The sequence below is a fragment of the Bombina bombina genome, chromosome 3 (genome assembly GCF_027579735.1).
Source record: "Bombina bombina isolate aBomBom1 chromosome 3, aBomBom1.pri, whole genome shotgun sequence".
Lineage (NCBI taxonomy): Eukaryota > Metazoa > Chordata > Amphibia > Anura > Bombinatoridae > Bombina > Bombina bombina.
Genome location: NC_069501.1, coordinates 276,315,365 through 276,335,259, shown reverse-complemented (window position 1 = coordinate 276,335,259; position 19,895 = coordinate 276,315,365). Strand labels below are relative to the sequence as shown.

The 19,895-nt window shown below is 38.1% G+C and overlaps 1 pseudogene; it reads left to right on the top strand.

Moving 5' to 3' along the window:
• The first annotated feature begins 4,739 nt into the window (after positions 1-4,739).
• On the top strand, positions 4,740-18,092 carry LOC128652311 (serine/threonine-protein kinase PAK 4-like; annotated as a pseudogene).
• Positions 18,093-19,895: the final 1,803 nt, after the last annotated feature.

Sequence of the window (19,895 nt, the reverse complement as noted above, 5' to 3'; positions counted from 1 at the left end):
ACTTTATACCATAATAGACAAAAATCTTGGCATAGCTTCAGTAAAAAAACATCCTAGAAAAAGATGACTCTTTGAATAAAAAACAACTTGAGTTTATATTAGACAGCATAGCTATAATTCTAGAAACCAACTACTTTTGGTTCAACCACCAATACTATTTGCAAGTAGGAGGCACAGCGATGGGCACCAGATTTGCGCCCAGCTATGCCAATTTATATATGGCCAATTGGGAAAATCAATATATTTACAACTCTAGCTGGGCGCAATATCTGGTGTCTTATCATTGCTACATAGATGACCTTTTCTTCATATGGTCAGGAAGTGAGAACCAATTACTTGAATTCATGGAATATTTGAAAACAAATGAGTTCAAAGTAGCTCTAACTTGGAATTATAGTCAAACCAAGGTAGAATTTTTAGTCCTTGAAATATACATTGAGAATGAAATGTTGAAGTCGAAAAACTTTTTTAAAAGCATAGACGTAAACAATTACATAAGCCTCGAAAGTTGTCATCAAAAACATTGGCTTAAAAATGTCCCCAAAGGTCAATTCGTTCGACTGAGACGTAATTGTAAAGAACAAGATATGTATAAGGTTCAATCTCAAATCCTAAAAAAACCTTTTTTAGAGAAAAATTATCCAGCTAATTTTCTAGATGAAAAAATAGAAGAAGTAACCAACATGGACAGGGCATGATAAACTAGCAAATAGACTTATCTTCCAACATAGCACTCAGAGTGGAGAACTTAGGAACATCATACAAAAACACTGGGGAATTCTCACAAGAGATGCAGCATTAAATGAATTTTTAGGCGATGGACCTAACATAATTTTTAGAAAGGTTCCCAATCTTAAGTTTCAACTATCCCAATGTATTAAAGAAGTAGACAACAACAAAGTAAAAAATTGGTTGCTACCATCTGAAATGGGTTTTAGAAAGTGTCAATTCTGCAATGCTTGCAAATTTATGAAAAAAACTCCAAAATTCTGTAAAAAAATTTTTTCTGGAGATAACAAAAGGTCGTACAGTATAGATCAATTTATTACTTGCAATAGCAAAAACGTAATTTACATGTTACGATGCTCATGCAATTTAATCTATATAGGGCGTACCTCTAGACTTCTAAAAATTAGGATGAATGAGCATATTTACAATATTGAAAAGGGTTATGCTAATCATACAGTATCGTCTCACTTTGATAAAAAGCACAATAGTAAAGGATTTGGAATTTCTGGGCATTAGGAAATTAGAACAGAATTGGAAGGGAGGAGACACACAGAATAAATTGGGACAATTGGAAATGAAGTGGATCCATATTATGGATAGCTTCATACCCAATGGTCTTAATAAAGATTTTGAAATCCATCACTTTTTGTGAAAGTTATTTATAAGTATAGCTACAAAGGCTATAAAATCTATATATGTCTTTTTTCATATTTTTTTTTTAAATTTTTAATTTTAATAATTTTTTTCAATTTTTTTTTTTTTTTAATTTTAAAAATATTTTTTTTATTTATTTTTTTTTATTATTTTTTTTTTATAATTTTTTTTTAATTTTAATAATTTTTTTTTAATTTTTAATTTTAATTTTTTTAATTTTTTTTTTTTTTACTTTGTCCACACTTATATTATCAGTACTAGGTAGTTTTAGAATGTTTCACGAACTTATTTTCAATATATGGAACCCCAAATGTAAAATTAAACACATAGTTAGAAACAGTAACCTCAACATCCTATCATAACTTTTCAGCGCAAACACACATAAGTACAATATATGTTTTTAAACATGTTACATGCTAACAAATAAAATCTATTTTTGAAAACATTGCGACACAACTAGGTTTATGATAAGGCTAGTAGTTTAATTATGGTCCATAGGACATATAGTCAGTAACATCACTTAAACTAAAAAAGATATAACTAATACCTTCACATTAAGGGGTAAAAAAAAAAACAAAAAAAAAAACAAATACCTACATATATCATCAGTATAGACACTAATTGCAGGCACAATGTGATTATGTTTTTTGAAGTTTTGCATATATGTATAATGCTATAACATTATAATGCATAATTTCCCAATTCTGGTTATCCATCTTAACATCTATGCATATATCAACAAAATGTATAAAACTGAAAGAAGTTGAAAAACATACTAGTTGTTTAATGACAAATTACCTAAATGCCAACTTCCAAAATGGAGGATGTAACCACAAACCTGGCAGAAACTCATCAATGGATTGTTTAAAAGGACTCTTGGACATGCGCACTAACATTCCTTGACAAAGCATACCAGCGAAACGTACATCGGAACTGAACTGTTCTATATTAAGTTTTATCGCGTCTCTACACTAGCCAGGACACCTGGGGGCTTAGCGCTATTGTCTTGCTACTAAAAAGGTTTTGGTTTCGGCGGTCACACTCCTGCTGATCCATTTACCTCTTTGCAAGTTTGGCGATTTGAAGCATTTGTTACAGCATATCTGCTTTTGTACCCTTACATTGTGGTGTTATCAAGGCTTATGTGACGCTTTTATATATTTTAAAATAAATTTGTATCCAAGTTTTGCCTAGTGTACTGTTTTCCCATCAGTATAAAGTGGGAGTGCGCATATCCTTGAGCTTAGTGGAAAGCTCCAACAAATGTGAGTAGTCATTTGTTACAAAACAACTACTTCCTCAAAGTGCCATTACAGATTCACACTATGTTGCAATTTTCGGTTTCCTTTTTTATGGGATCTCACTGAGGAATGCTAACAAGCTGAAAAACTCATCCAGAGGACACAGACATATCCTTGATTCAGAACTTTATTTGGTTTTCCTTTTATGATTTTTGTTATCACATTTATTTCACATTTTTTTCTTTGTGATATTTGGTATATTTATTGTAACAATACCATATCACACACAATACCAAATCACACACAATACCATATCACACACAATACCATATCACACACACAGACACACACAATACCATATCACACACACAGACACACACAATACTATATCACACATAATACCAAATCACACACAATACCATATCACACACACAGACACAATACCATATCACACACACAATACCATATCACACACTCAATACTATATCACACACACACACACACACAATACCATATCACATGCACACAATACTATATCACACACACACACAATACTGTATCACACACACACACAACCATATCACATACACACACTACCATATCACACACACACACAATACCATAACTCACACACACACAATACCATTTCTCTCTTCACACACACACACCCAATACCAGGCCACACACAATACCAAACACAGGGTCTCAACCTTTTTTCAAATGGGATGCTGGGGGCATGACTGTGATCCCACTTAATTGCATACAGAATATGGGACATGAGCTGCCAATGTTACAGAGTGAGATGCATCAGACCTCACTTCAGCAAAGTGTGTGTGACATTTTTTAGCCCATGTGGTTATGACATTGTTGCTTTAAAGGTTTGGTTATCCAGAATGAAAGGTAATGAGGTGGTTAAATCAGAAAATGTATTTGCAGCAAACCCCTAAATTGATCTTTAATATATATCCCAAGAAAGGGTAAAGACACTGATGTGTGATTTTCTAATACCATATCACACACACAATACCATATCACACACACACTCACACACAATACCATATCAAACACACAATACTATATCACACACACAATACCATATCACACACACACACACACACACACACAATACCATATCACACACAATACCATATCACACACACAGACACACACAATACCATATCACACACACAGACACACACAATACTATATCACACATAATACCAAATCACACACAATACCATATCACACACACAGACACAATACCATATCACACACACAATACCATATCACACACTCAATACTATATCACACACACACACACACACACACACAATACCATATCACATGCACACAATACTATATCACACACACACACAATACTGTATCACACACACACACACACACACAACCATATCACATACACACACTACCATATCACACACACACACAATACCATAACTCACACACACACAATACCATTTCTCTCTTCACACACACACACCCAATACCAGGCCACACACAATACCAAACACAGGGTCTCAACCTTTTTTTCAAATGGGATGCTGGGGGCATGACTGTGATCCCACTTAATTGCATACAGAATATGGGACATGAGCTGCCAATGTTACAGAGTGAGATGCATCAGACCTCACTTCAGCAAAGTGTGTGTGACATTTTTTAGCCCATGTGGTTATGACATTGTTGCTTTAAAGGTTTGGTTATCCAGAATGAAAGGTAATGAGGTGGTTAAATCAGAAAATGTATTTGCAGCAAACCCCTAAATTGATCTTTAATATATATCCCAAGAAAGGGTAAAGACACTGATGTGTGATTTTCTAATACCATATCACACACACAATACCATATCACACACACACTCACACACAATACCATATCAAACACACAATACTATATCACACACACAATACCATATCACACACACACACACACACAATACCATATCACACACACACACAATACCATATCACACACACACACTTTGCAGCAAACCCCTAAATTGATCATTAATATATATCCCAATAGGCGGAGTCCCGGATGTTAGAGCTCGTAGCACAATATGGCGAGTGTGAGGGCGAGAGAGGCACGGGAGGTGCGCTAACAGCCATGTTTGCAAAGAAAAAGAAACGTGTCGAGATCTCTGCCCCGTCAAATTTTGAGCACCGGGTACACACTGGATTTGACGAGCAATGGCAGAGCCTGATCGAGGAGTCAGCTAAGAGGCCCAAACCTCTGGTGGACCCAGCATGCATCACTGCTATTAGACACGCCCCTCAGAAGATCATCGTACGTGGAAACAAGTTATCTCGAGATGGGTCTCTGGCGTGGCTCCTTGACGAGTTTGATAACATGTCTGTGTGCCGCTCCAACTCCTTGCGCAAGGACAGCCCTCAATCTTATCCCCGGGATGACAGATTGCCACAGGAGAATGGAGTGAGTGATCAGCGAATAAGAAATTCACACGATGACGTGGGAAGAGGATCTGAAAGAATAAGGCAGGAGCACCACCATGGAAAGGAACGGCCAAGGGAAGAACAGAGAGTAGCTCCTCAACAACCTTGGGGGCAGGAACCAAGCAACAAGCACCGCCCTCCTCCACCAGACTACCTTAAATCCCATGAACACAGAGCTTCTCGTACTCATGAAAGAGTTGATGTGAGGAAGGAGAACCTTGAAATTTACCTGGAGTACAGTGAACCTGCTGATCGTGCTGTTAGAAGGGAGAAAGGAGAATAGAAGAGACCAAAATCCTCTTACACAGGGGGTGAGGGCAGCCCGCAGTCACCCAGAGATAAGCGGCCACTGTCAGGCCCCAATATCTGGACTCCAAGCAACCCTCCTAGTGAGGGATCAGGGAAACCTACACAGTAGGCAGGACGACAGTTCAACACCTACCCAAGGGCAGACACAGATCCCAACAGAGGGGGCTCCAACCAGGAATCTCGCACCACAGTACCACTCGACCAGAAAATCCCAGCTGGCAAAGTTTCATCTAGGAAGCAGCAAGGCCAGACTAAGCCTAAACCTCCTTTCAAGACCCGCACAGTCCCAACCATCACCTCCAGCCGCTCAACCTCGCTCACCACAAAGAGAACCTCAGCGGGTGTCTCACAAGCCATTCCGGGCAGCTTTGCAGATGGTGGTGGATCCTGGTGACCCAAGGACATACTTGGACAACATTATCAAGATTGGGGGAGGTTCAACAGGCATGGTTTGCATTGCTTCTGTCAAAAGCACGGGGAAGTTGGTGGCTGTGAAAAAGATGGACCTGCGCAAGCAACAGAGGAGGGAGCTGCTCTTCAATGAGGTGGTGATAATAGCGTCCATCTGTGTGTCTGTACTTAAAGCACTCTCTGTCCTACATGCACAAGGCGTCATCCATCGTGATATTAAGAGCGATTCCATTCAGCTTACACATGATAGCCGGGTAAAGCTTTCAGACTTTGGATTTTGTGCACAAGTCAACAAGGAAGTACCACGTCGTAAGTCTCTGGTTGGGACTCCCTACTGGATGGCTCCTGAACTGATCTCAAGGTTACCTTATGGACCAGAGGTGGACATATTGTCTCTGGGCATTATGGTGATAGAGATGGTGGATGGAGAACCGCCTTATTTTAACGAACCCCCACTGGAAGCAATGAAAATGATTCGGGATAATTTACCCCCTAAACTGAAAAATGCACAGAAGGTTTCCCCATTGCTAAAGGGGTTTCTGGATCAGCTCTTGGTGAGGGAACCTGGCCAACGAGCCCCAGCTAATGAGCTTCTGAAACATCCTTTCCTAGGGAAGGCCGGCCCACCCTCTTGCATCGTTCCTCTGATGAGACAGAATAGAATGAGATGTGCTCAGGTAATTTATTTGGTAAGGAAACATGAACAGTATGGCCTTATCATGGGCATAAGAAGATACCAAAAAAAAAACTCAAAATTCATCTCCAACGGGAATGTTTTTGTTAATAATTTTTGTTATCTGGAAAGCACTTGGATAAACACAAAATATGCACATGTTTATATGAAAATCTGGGAGAATACACTGGAAAACAAACATCAGAACGTAATGCTTTGTCCAGGAATGGCTGGAATGTGAGTACTAGACTGAGGTGACCGCTAACCACGTGAATATTATTTTTTCATCTCCAGTCAGTCATCACATGGAGCAGCATATGAGCCAGCATTTTAGTGTAGTTAGGCAGGAATTTGTTTTACAAGTTTCTTCATTTAATGCCAGCTCATACAGATTTCTTTATTATTATTATTTTTGTATTATTGGGGAGAGGTAGAAACCTGGCTATGATTGACGTCTTTTTGTTCTCTCTCTATGTTCTCCAAAACACTGTCCAGCTTCATCTAAGAAGTATAGCCAGCTTTACCTGAAACTTTCAGAGCCATTTATATAAGGCTATCCTGTTAGTGCACTTAGGACAAATGTCAGGTTAGTCGTCTTATCTGTAGGACTGGATGATAGTGTTACTTTACCCCAATGTGTTTGTTGATGCCCCTGAAAATGATATGAAGATTTGAATGTTGCACTGAAACTCACTGGAAACACAAGTATCGGCCTGTGAGATATATCAGCCCTAGATGCTAGAAGGAATCTCTTCTATTTAATACATTCAAGACCCCTGGTGTTAAACAAAACCCTACTGGTTAATGCCCATCTTTATTATGCACTTTTCTCACCAAATTACAAAACCGTAATCAGATTAAAAAATTATAATATTCCTTACTAAGTTTGTATCCCACCCCAGCAGGGCGGCTATGTGTACCACTGCCTATAACTAGGGATATTTTGTTATTTTCAGGTCAAAAGTCACCCCCTTCTTGTCATTTTAGCTTTTCTTCTGTGACTATACAGTTTTATCTCATTTTGTTTTAATTGTAGTTTGTTCTTCAAAATTGTCACAAAACTACAGTGACTGCAACGTGTTTGTGGGAAGAATGATATCTAAAAGGTTTGAGTCCATGTTAAAAAAAGAAAAAAAAACTATTGGAATGTGCTAGCACACGTTTAGGGCCTATTTGAAAATCTACATTAAAAAAACTTGATATTCAGGGGCGAACATTGCATGAAACAATAAGTGTAGCCAAGAAAAACTGTATTGCTCAAATTTTGTGATGAATTGTATTTTTGCAATACTAAGCACTGAAATAGTGGTATAGAAATGCTTAAGTAATTTAGTGTTAAACACTGACAACGGTTTGACATCCTGTGGGATCTTCTTCTGCTTTGCAATACATTTGAAGAAGTGAGAAAGTGTTTGTATTATGAGTGCATCTGTTTAAATGTCCATTACAGTCAGTAGTGCCTTATTGCATTTTTACTGGTAGAACTATACAATAATTCCTGTATTTGCATTCACATCCCTGTACAGAATGAAGTACCCCGACAATCAGCTAAACTGTGTTATGTAAGCAATACGAAACAAAGACACTAAAATTGGCGCGTAGCATTGGGGAATATTCCCTTGATATGACTTCCAGCTCTTCAGAGACTACTAGTTCTAGTTTTATATATAATATATATTTATAAAATATTTGTTTTGGAACATGAAGTATTCGTACATCTGATTGGAACACAAACAAATCATGCTGTGATGCTAAATGATCTTTGCGTTTCAATTTATTTGTACAAGAAATTCAACTGTATTTTGCAAAGTTGTTGTTTTTTTGTTTGAACAGAACTTAAATAGACACTACTAGTTTTACATATACAGTTTTTGGACAAAAAATAATAATATATATATATCCCAATAAAGGGTAAATACACTGATGTGGGATTTTCTAATCAACAAGGGGTTAAAACACTGCTGCAAACGAGATTTATAGAGGTGAATTAACCCTTTAATTGTTGAAGTGTATTGTGGACAAACAAGGGTTATACCATTACTATGTGGCACTTATTTTACCCCACAGTCCACAGATTATCCTGTGCTCTGAGTAGCCAAGATTCATAGATTAGCTTTTGCACACACATACACACACACACACACATATATATATATATATATATATATATATATATATATATATATTCTAACCTTTAGTGAAGTCCGGTCCTAGTGTCCTGCCTGTTTTCTTCAAATTTCTGAGCACTTTAGCACTGTCTGTGAGTTTCCATTGCTCTTCCTGGACAGTTCTCCCTGGCAGCTGCCACTCTGACTCTTCCTGTGCACTGTACAGTAGTGCTGCCGTTGCTGGCTCCGCCTCTTCCTCTCCACTTCTTAACTCAAACGGTTAACCCCTTAAAGCAGCTATGAGAGCTGCAGTGCAGGGCCGCGGGGGGGCGCAGATTTTTTGGAAAAAAAAGTTGGAAAAAAATTATGCTGAAGCTGATGGGGGACCTCCCGGGGGCCCGGTAATGACTGTAACTGCTGCATTACCGGTAGTTCCGCACCTGCATCCAAAAGTATTGATCTAGTACCATTTTGTTATATTTCATGCCACCATTTCACCGCCAAATGCGATCACAAACTTTTGGTTTCTCACTGAAATTTACAAACAGCTTGTGCAATTATGGCACAAATGATTGTAAATGCTTCTCTGGGATCCCCTTTGTTTAGAAATAGCAGACATATATGGCTTTGGCGTTGCTTTTTGGCTCTGCATCACACGTGTATTATGTCTAGCAGTGAAAGGGTTAATTAGGTAGCTTGTAGGGAGCTTGCAGGGTTAATTTTAGCTTTAGTGTAGAGATCAGCCTTCCACATGACACATCACACCCCCTGATCCCTCCCAAACAGCTCTCTTCCCTACCCCACTCTCTTGGTAGCCAAAGATTTTACCCATGTGGTTCTCGTGGCACCCTAAAATAATTAAAGGGACACTGAACCCAAATGTTTTCTTTCATGATTCAGATAGAGCATGCAATTTTAAGCAACTTTCTAATTTACTCCTATTATCATTTTTTCTTCGTTCTCTTGCTATCTTTATTTGAAAAAGAAGGCATCTAAGCTTTTTTTTTGGTTCAGACCTCTACTTTTTTATTGGTGGATGAATTTATCCACCAATCAGCAAGAACAACCCAGGTTGTTCACCAAAAATGGGCCGACATCTAAACTTACATTCTTGTATTTCAAATAAAGATACATAGAGAATGAAGAAAATTTGATGATAGGAGTAAATTAGAAAGTTGCTTAAAATTTCATGCTCTATCTGAATCACAAACAAAAAATTTTGGTTCAGTGTCCCTTTAAGTGCTTTGTTGGAACCACAGACTGTTTCATTGCATTAATATCAAATTATTTGAGGTCATTCTATGCACATAATATATGTTTATCCAAAATTAATTAGATGTTCTCACAGGTCTTCTTCATCAATTTGGCTTGACATACAGTCATAAAACAATAGAGAGTTTTAAATAGGGTTGCACCGATACCATTTTTTTAAGACCGAGTACAAGTACCGATACTTTTTTCAAATACTCACGATGCCAATTACTGATACTTTTTTTTATGTCATATGACAGTTTACCAAGCAAAATACAGACTAATGATTTAAGATTGCTTCTTTATAATTATGAACTGTATCTCAAAAGACATTTTTAAATAATAAAAGTTTTACGTGCTTGTTGTCACAAAGTTCACAGAACATGTTTATAAATAAAAATATTACAATAAAAGATATTAATAATAACAACAATAAATAACAGCTGCAGGGGAAGCACGATGCTAGCAAACTCTGTTACTCTCCTTGTGTTTGGAATGCTGTACGCACCTGATGTTCAGCTCAATTGATTGCACGTTTCCAGCAGCACTTATACATGCACTATCACCTCAGAGCCTAGGCTGAATGCACAATCCTTTCAATATAGCGATTTCCCAATGCTGAAAAAACGAGCAACACAACCACTTTGATGGAAAGGATTGCAAACTGCACTGTAGATGGATAGTTAAAACAACAATTTATTAGTTACAGTTTAAAAATTAAAGCACACATCATAGTAATTACACCCAAGCACACAGGAGAATTTTTGCAGCCCATTGTAACCAACATGCCAGGCTATTTACGCGATACAAAACACTTACTCAGAAAACTGGAGGGTCTAAAATTAGATGATACATGTCTCTTTTTCACCATAGACGTAGTTTTATTATACTCCTGTATTCCACACAGCCAAGGCTTATTAGCCTTGGAAGAGACATTAAAGTTTTATACGAACTTTGATATTGTCTTCATCAGTTACCTGGTTGATGTTGGTGGCTACTTATTAACCCATAATTACTTTGTTTTTGAAGGCAAAATGTATTTACAGCATAGGGGTACAGCTATGGGGGCGAAATTCGCCCCCTCATATGCTAATATATACCTTAGCTACTTTGAATTGTTTAAAATATTTGGTGACCTTAATCACTTTAAGGACAACATTAAATTCTACACTAGATTTATCGATGACGTGTTGATAATCTGGCAGGGGAATGTGTCACAAATTGATGAGTTTGTGAAATCATTGAATAACAACAGCATGAATCTCAAATTTACCTATAGTTGGAGTAAAGAAAGCATCAGTTTTCTTGACCTAACGATAAAAGTAGAGGGAGAAGGTAAAACAGTAGCAATGGAGTCATTCAGAAAGAAAATAGCTGGCAATACCATCTTGAGACCGGAGTCTAACCACCCTAAACACTTAAAAATGGCCATTCCCAAAGGCCAATTTATGAGGCTACGTAGGAACTGTAGTGATATTAAAGATTATGATAAACATGCAGATCTCCTAAATACACGTCTAATAAAGAGAGGCTATAACAAGAACCTTTTACTAACTACACAAGAGAATGTTAGGTTAATGGATAGGAATGACTTACTTCAGGACAAATATAAGCCTAGAATTAAGAACTCTGAAGAGACTATTGTATTTTCTACACAATATAGTCAACAGTATAACAAAATATGCAACATAGTCAAAAGATATCTTCCGATTTTGGAGAAAGAACCTACACTAACCAATACTTCAACCAATGGTGTTAAATTCGTTTCTAGAAGGGCTAAGACGTTGAGCCAATATGTAAATAGGAATTTTTCAGAATCAGATACACTATCCATGCCTAGGACAGAAAGCTGGCTTAGATCTAAGAATGGGACTTTTAAATGTGGAGTCAGACCTTGCAAGTCTTGTCAATATGTAAAACCAGGTGAATTTTTTGTTTCTCACATTACTAAATGCGAATTCCGAATTTATAGACATTTTACTTGTCAGTCTGACTACGTGGTCTACTTGATTTCTTGCAAAATGTGTGGCTGTCAATATACAGGAAGAACTATAAGACCCATAAAAGATCGTATACGAGAACATCTTTTGTCTTTAGAAGCTTTGGAGCCAAAAACCCCTGTGGCCAAGCATTTTGCGAGACATCGAGTAGGCCAATCATACACTAAAACCATGTTAGAACAGATTCTGTCGCTTTTTCAATTTCAAGTAATAGATAGAATTCCCAAACTCAATACAGGGGGAGATAGACTAGCCAAACTAAACAAAAAGGAAGCCTTCTGGATCTTTAAATTAGAAACTGGTAGTCCTAAGGGAATGAATAAAATTTGGGATCTTAAATTGTACACAGGTATATAGATCTAATTTGAATAATGTAGAATTATACTTCGTTGAGGGTCCCCAATTTTTACCCTTGTCTCCAAACTCAGTATTATTAAGCCTGAAATGAAACTATTATGGCAAAAAATATCTAATATCCAATGTGTGTAAAAAATCACCATAAAAAATCAGCACAAATAACATTGTATATATATCATAAGAAATTAAAACTCTGTCACTCTGTTCCATATGTGCAAAAAAGTAAAAAGTAGCTTGTATCAGATTGTACTAAGGTATCGCTACATATATATATTTTTTCTCTCAAATAATATATACACACTAAGCTTACCCCATTAATTGAATAATGTAAATATTTCTCCTTACCAGATATTTAGAATAGTATATAAATGTTTTTATTTTTTCATTTCTATTACCTATGTTCTTAATAGAGTATGTAAATATGTCCCTTTGTCCGGTAATAATGTAGCCCCTCTGTCACTTAAAACAAATGGATATTTATCTACCAACAACACACCACATATTTTTGTGAAAATTAAAATATGTTCAGGTGCCGAAGGGGTTAAGTTAAATTTACCGGTATAAAGGGCAGTACAGGGAATCAGCTGCTATCCCTGATGAAGTGCTTTTTGTAGCAGGAAACGCGTCGGAGAGCACCCTCTCCTGTGTGCTTGGGTGTAATTACTATGATGTGTGCTTTAATTTTTAAACTGTAACTAATAAATTGTTGTTTTAACTATCCATCTACAGTGCAGTTTGCAATCCTTTCCATCAAAGTGGTTGTGTTGCTTGAAAAAAAGCAGATGGGTATGAATTGGAGGTATCGGTTTAAGTATCGGTACATTAGTGACAAATACAAGATAATGGCAAAAACAAATACTGTGCACAATAAACAAAATATTGGTCCCCTCTATGGGGAAAAAAAAACAGTGGAACCACAATCAGTGAAGTGAAAACCAAACACACAAAAATTTGGTTTTTTCCTTTTTTTTCCCCTTTTTCCCCCTTCCCACTCCTCTTCCTCCTTTCTTGCCTTAAGTGAACACTTATATTAGTGCTCGTGCGTGAATGTGTAATGTGTACTGTGCCTTTAAGACATCCCATAATTATCCCATAATCCTATAAAGTCTAGGTGCTCCCAGAATACATTGCTTGGTATTCTGGTCACACCCTTGTATCAGCCTGTCTTACACTGCTTCTGAACTCAGCTGTTTCCTTCCCCCTTCTACTAAGGGATTAACTTCAGCTGGATTTCTCCTGCAGTATCTGCCTACCTGGTTGCTCAGTGTTTTCTGACAACACTCTCCCTGCTTCCTGTGCAGTTACCTCTGTTACTACGCTCTATCTCCAGACCTGACAGCCTCACAGAACACCGGGTGACGTCACCTTCAGCTGCTTCCGGTCTCAACCGATCTCAGACTGCATCCTCCATTCTCCTCGTGAGTACAGCGTTTGTGCTGAGACTGCATTGTGATATATTTTTGCTATGATCTGCAGAGTCTTACTTGTATATACATTTACTGCGCAATTAACACACGAATCACCAATGTCATATAAATCTATGTTAACTAGTTTATATATATCTTGTCATACTTGTACTGAGTACTAAAGTTTACTTTGTTGCTTAAAGGAATGGCAATATATAAGCTTTGTATCAATATTAAACCCTTACTCATATCCCCTTATGTTAAGTCATAATATAAGGGGTAATACGTAAGGAACACACACATATATATATATATATATATATATATCAGCAATGCTAAATGTTCAAACTTTATTTACAGAAATTCAAGAAATAAGGAGACTTTACTATAACTTTTGTTCATTCAATCATAAGTGTTATTTGGGTCATTACAGGAAATACCAAGCACCACTTTTCATGTGTCCCTCTTGAAACCGAAACAAATCATTACAGACAGTGGTGGATCAGTTGCCTGTGGTACCTCCCATTGAGCCAGAACGTGAATTTGAAGTACAGAGTATCCTGGATTCCCGAAAGGTGTCTGGGAGATTACAATATCTAATTCGTTGGAAGGGATACACCTCTGACGATGATTCTTGGGAGCCGGCTTCGAATTTATCTGCTCCACGTTTGGTTTCCTTATTTCATCGGCGGAATCCTGAACGTCCTCATCCATGAACCCCAGTGGTGTTCATCTTTGGAGGGGTGATCTGTAATGTGTACTGTGCCTTTAAGACATTTATCCCATAATCCTATAAAGTCTAGGTGCTCCCAGAATACATTGCTTTGTATTCTGGTCACACCCTTGTATCAGCCTGTCTTACACTGCTTCTGAACTCAGCTGTTTCCTTCCCCCTTCTACTAAGGGATTAACTTCAGCTGGATTTCTCCTGCAGTATCTGCCTACCTGGTTGCTCAGTGTTTTCTGACAACACTCTCCCTGCTTCCTGTGCAGTTACCTCTGTTACTACGCTCTATCTCCAGACCTGACAGCCTCACAGAACACCGGGTGACGTCACCTTCAGCTGCTTCCGGTCTCAACCGTTCTCAGACTGCATCCTCCATTCTCCTCGTGAGTACAGCGTTTGTGCTGAGACTGCATTGTGATATATTTTAATAGCTAAGTGCATATTTTTCTAGGGTGTTAACTTCATCAGAACTTAACTACCATATAGGAGAAAAAGAATTGTTAGCCATGAAGTCAGCTCTAGAACAATAGAGACATCTTTTGGAGGGTACAGAACATCCTATACAAATCTTTACAGACCACAGAAACCTCCAATACTTAAAGACACATAAGACATTGACAGCACGGCAGGTGCGTTGGAGTTTATTTTTCTCTCGCTTTTCATATATACTCACGTATAGACCTGCGAGTAAAAATAGAAAAGCTGACATTCTATCGAGACTTATGGAAAAACCTCAGATCAAACCTTCATTTGGTTCCGTGATACCAAGAGAATGTTTTACCCCTTGCCTTGGAATAACCATTCCAGCAGAATTACAACTCAAAAGCGAACAGCTTCTTGATGTAACTTATCCAAAGGAAAATTTAATTAGAAAAACCGATGGTTTATACTACAAACGGAGATAACATATACGTTCTTCCACAGAAAAGACAAACTATCCTACAAACCTTTCATGACTCACAGTTATCAGGTCACCCGGTTATACAACATACTTATGATTTGATTAAACGCAATTATTGGTGGCCTAAAATGAGGAATGATGTACAAGAATATGTCTCTCTTTGTGAAACGTGTTCCACATGTAAAATTAATAGGCAAAAACCTTATGGACAGCTACTTTCTTTGCCCATCCCAGAAAGGCCATGGACGCATATAGCAGCTGATTTTATTGTGGATCTACCACCATCTAAATCTTTCAATACCATCTTAGTAGTGGTAGATCTTTTCTCCAAGATGTGCCATTTTATTCCGTACCACAAGTTACCAACTTCTTTGGAAACTGCATCTTTATTCATTCAGAATGTTTTCAAATTACATGGGTTACCTCTGTCTATAACAACTGACAGAGGAACCCAATTTACCTCAAACTTATGGAAGGATCTTTGTAGAACATTAAACATTACTAGACGCTTGAGTACCTCCTTCCATCCACAGACAAATGGCCAATCTGAGCGCACAAATCAATGGTTAGAAGAGTATCTAAGATGTTTTTCCACTCAACAACAAGATAATTGGGCAGATCTACTGCCATTGGCAGAATTTGCTCACAATAATTCCTTGAACTCTTCAACCAAAAGTACCCCTTTTTTTACCAACTTTGGGTTTCATCCCACTTTCAATTATCTTGAGCAAAGAGAAAATAGTTCCCCAGTCGTTAATGACTTGGTTAATACTATTGCTGAAACCTTCACTATAACTGCAAATCACATACAGGCATCAAAAGACAGACAGAAAAAGTTTTATGATTTGCGGCGCCAACCGTCACCCGAGTACAAACCAGGAGATCTGGTATGGTTGTCCACAAAGCACCTACGTTTGACTGCTCCCTCGAAAAAATTGAATAGGTTCTTCATAGGACCTTTCCCTGTGCGAAATGTGATCAATCAAAATGCTGTAACTTTGGAGCTGCCTAGTCACTATAAAATACACCCCACTTTTCATGTGTCCCTCTTGAAACCGTACAAATCATAACGGACAGTGGTGGATCAGTTGCCTGTGGTACCTCCCATTGAGCCAGAACGTGAATTTGAAGTACAGAGTATCCTATATTCCCGAAAGGTGTCTGGGAGATTACAATATCTAATTCGTTGGAAGGGATACACCTCTGATGACGATTCTTGGGAGCCGGCTTCGAATTTATCTGCTCCACGTTTGGTTTCCTTATTTCTTCGGCGGAATCCTGAAGTCCTCATCCATGAACCCCAGTGGTGTTCATCTTTGGAGGGGTGATCTGTAATGTGTACTGTGCCTTTAAGACATTTATCCCATAATCCTATAAAGTCTAGGTGCTCCCAGAATACATTGCTTGGTATTCTGGTCACACCCTTGTATCAGCCTGTCTTACACTGCTTCTGAACTCAGCTGTTTCCTTCCCCCTTCTACTAAGGGATTAACTTCAGCTGGATTTCTCCTGCAGTATCTGCCTACCTGGTTGCTCAGTGTTTTCTGACAACACTCTCCCTGCTTCCTGTTCAGTTACCTCTGTTACTACGCTCTATCTCCAGACCTGACAGCCTCACAGAACACCGGGTGATGTCATCTTCAGCTGCTTCCGGTCTCAACCGATCTCAGACTGCATCCTCCATTCTCCTCGTGATCACAATGCTGAGACTGCATTGTGATATATTTTTGCTATAATCTGCAGAGTCTTACTTGTATATACATTTACTGTGCAATTAACACACAAATCACCAATGTCATATAAATCTATGTTAACTAGTTTATATATATCTTGTCATACTTGTGCTGAGTACTAAAGTTTACTTTGTTGCTTAAAGGAATGGCAATATATAAGCTTTGTATCAATATTAAACCCTTACTCACATCCCCTTATGTTAAGTCATAATATAAGGGGTAATACGTAAGGAACACACACACACATATATATATATATATATATATATATATATATATATATATATATATATATATATATATCAGCAATGCTAAATGTTCAAACTTTATTTACAGAAATTCAAGAAATAAGGAGACTTTACTATAACTTTTGTTCATTCAATCATAAGTGTTATTTGGGTCATTACAGAATGTGATATATATAATAAAAAAAACAAAAAAACAAAAAAAAACATAGTACATAGACTTTGCAATATAAAGCCTAACACAAAGAACAGTGGTTATGTATCCTATAGAAGTGCAGTGACTAGGGCGAAGGCCCTAAAACAAATGCCTGCGCTTTTATAACTTAAGCAACCAACAAAAGATAAGAATTTTGCGGACAAGATCCAAAACAACCCATTATATTCTTATGTGAATGGCAAAATAAACACATATGTAAAGAATCATTGTCCTGCTACACCTTCCAGCAAAAAACCCCAAAAAAGAATGTATAGTATTAAATTGAAACGAGACCCTGGGTAACAGTCCTCACTCTGGTTGAACCCCAAGCTAAGTCCTTTAAGAGTTCAGAGAGCCCTTTGAAATTCGCGGCCTTATATCATTCACTCCTAGGCTTACAGCTTCACATCTGGGCAAATTAGAGAACACAGATAGAGAAAATGCTAGGTCTTGATACAGTCACCTCTGTGCTCCTTACATCCAAAAGAACTAGATACAGTGAAAGAGTCTGAGTCCTTTGTTACTTACAGAGTGACCAAGGAGCTAGGCTGAACCTGGAGAAGACTGGCATCCGGCCGGGGGCACTCCTACCCGGAGGAGCAATGCAGAAGGATAACAAGAAACTTGGATTGAAGAACCCCGGTACCTTATGTCCAATCTATCGGCTAGTCAGTAGCTGAAGCCAGGCCGGTTATGACTGCGACCTCACCTCGAGAAGCCTAAGGCGATGAAAACTCCTGGGACCCTTGCTCACTCCAAAGCGGCACACCCGCAACCGGCAAAGAGCCCGCCTCCACGCCCGGCACAGCTTCCTCTGTATTGGGACGAGCCCTCCCGGGATATCCCTCCGGGACTGACGACAGACAGGGCTGATACACCTGTCACTCACGGAACCTTACTCCGCCTCCTCTCGCCTCCTGCTCCGCTACTCCACAAGACCCACAGAGGAGCCGCTAGTCCGGCGATTCACTCTGCCATAAAAAGAGAAGGGCAGGTTAGTACATGCTCCTTAGGAGTTCTGATGATCCTTTCAGGGATTCATAAAACATAGATGCGGATTTACCGCTGCATAAACAGCGATGCAATGTCGTGTCAAGCTATAAGCCCGAGCCCTAGCAGGTACAGTGGGCAAAAAGTGAAGGCTGTTAGCTGCTATCAGCCAAGACGCCGAGTTGGAGCACCTGTCTTGTCGCTCCGCCTTCTCACCAGAAACTCCCAGGCTAGATTATATTCTAGTAGACCATCTGGCCTTATCACTCATTAAACAAGTTAACATCAAGCACACCTCATGGTCTGATCACTCTATGGTAGAATGTATAATTTGATGGCCCTCAATCCCACTTAAACCCTTTATGTGGAATTTGGATGACTCCTTATTAATGGACTCCATTTCTAGTAGAGAAGATCTCTATGCAATTAGATTTATATTTTTCCGTAATTAACACCCCCGATATGAGAACAACAATTGTCTGGGAAACACATAAAGCCTATATTAGAGGTGAACTCATTAAATTGAAAGCCCAAAAACGTAAACAATCTGCTAGTATATATAATTCCTTAGCCCAAGAAGTAATAGAAGCAGATTTTCTGCTGAAACTCCATCCCTTAGACCAGTCCCTACGGGATGCATTAAAAGACAAGCATAATCAGCTAAACAACCACCTTCAGCTTGAAACCCAAAAACATCAATTATATCTAAAACAGAAATATTATGGAGAAGGGAATAAAACTGGCAAAATGTTGGCCAGAGCCTTGAAAAAGCAACAATCAAAAACATATATACATGCCCTCACACAAGAGCAGGGTGGACAGATAGAGGATACACTGTCGATAAGCAAATCATTCCAATCCTTTTACCATAAGTTATATAACCTCTTTCCTAAAAGAGATCACACCCAACACAAACTTCTCTGTGAGACATATCTGAAAGAAATCCAATTACCCAAACTAAAACCTGAGGAAGCTGAGAGCTTAGAATCCCCTATCACCATTTCTGAAATAACAGAAACTATTAAAGACTTAAAATCTGATAAAGCACCAGGCCCAGATGGCTTCTCAACCCGCTATTACAAAACATTTGCAACTCAATTAACCCCACACCTCTTAACTCTATTCAATCATACATCAAATACAAACCTCTAATATACAAGGAGTGTTAGTGTCTATACGAATAAAGGAGAAAAAAAAATCTCCAAAACCACTTAGCTCCTATAGGAGGCACTAAACCAAATGAACACAGACAAATAACAAATAATATATATTAAAAAAAAAAAAAAAATATATATATATATATATATATATATATATAGATATATCCTTCAAATAGAAAAAAAGTGATTAAAGGTATTAAAAATGTATTGTGAATGTAGATCAAAGTAAATACAAATTATAACCAGTCTTTGGATATTGTGATCAAAGTCCAATAGAAATCCTCAAGATGACAATGTGCGTAGTAGGCAGCTCTCTGACTTTACCCAAAGGGA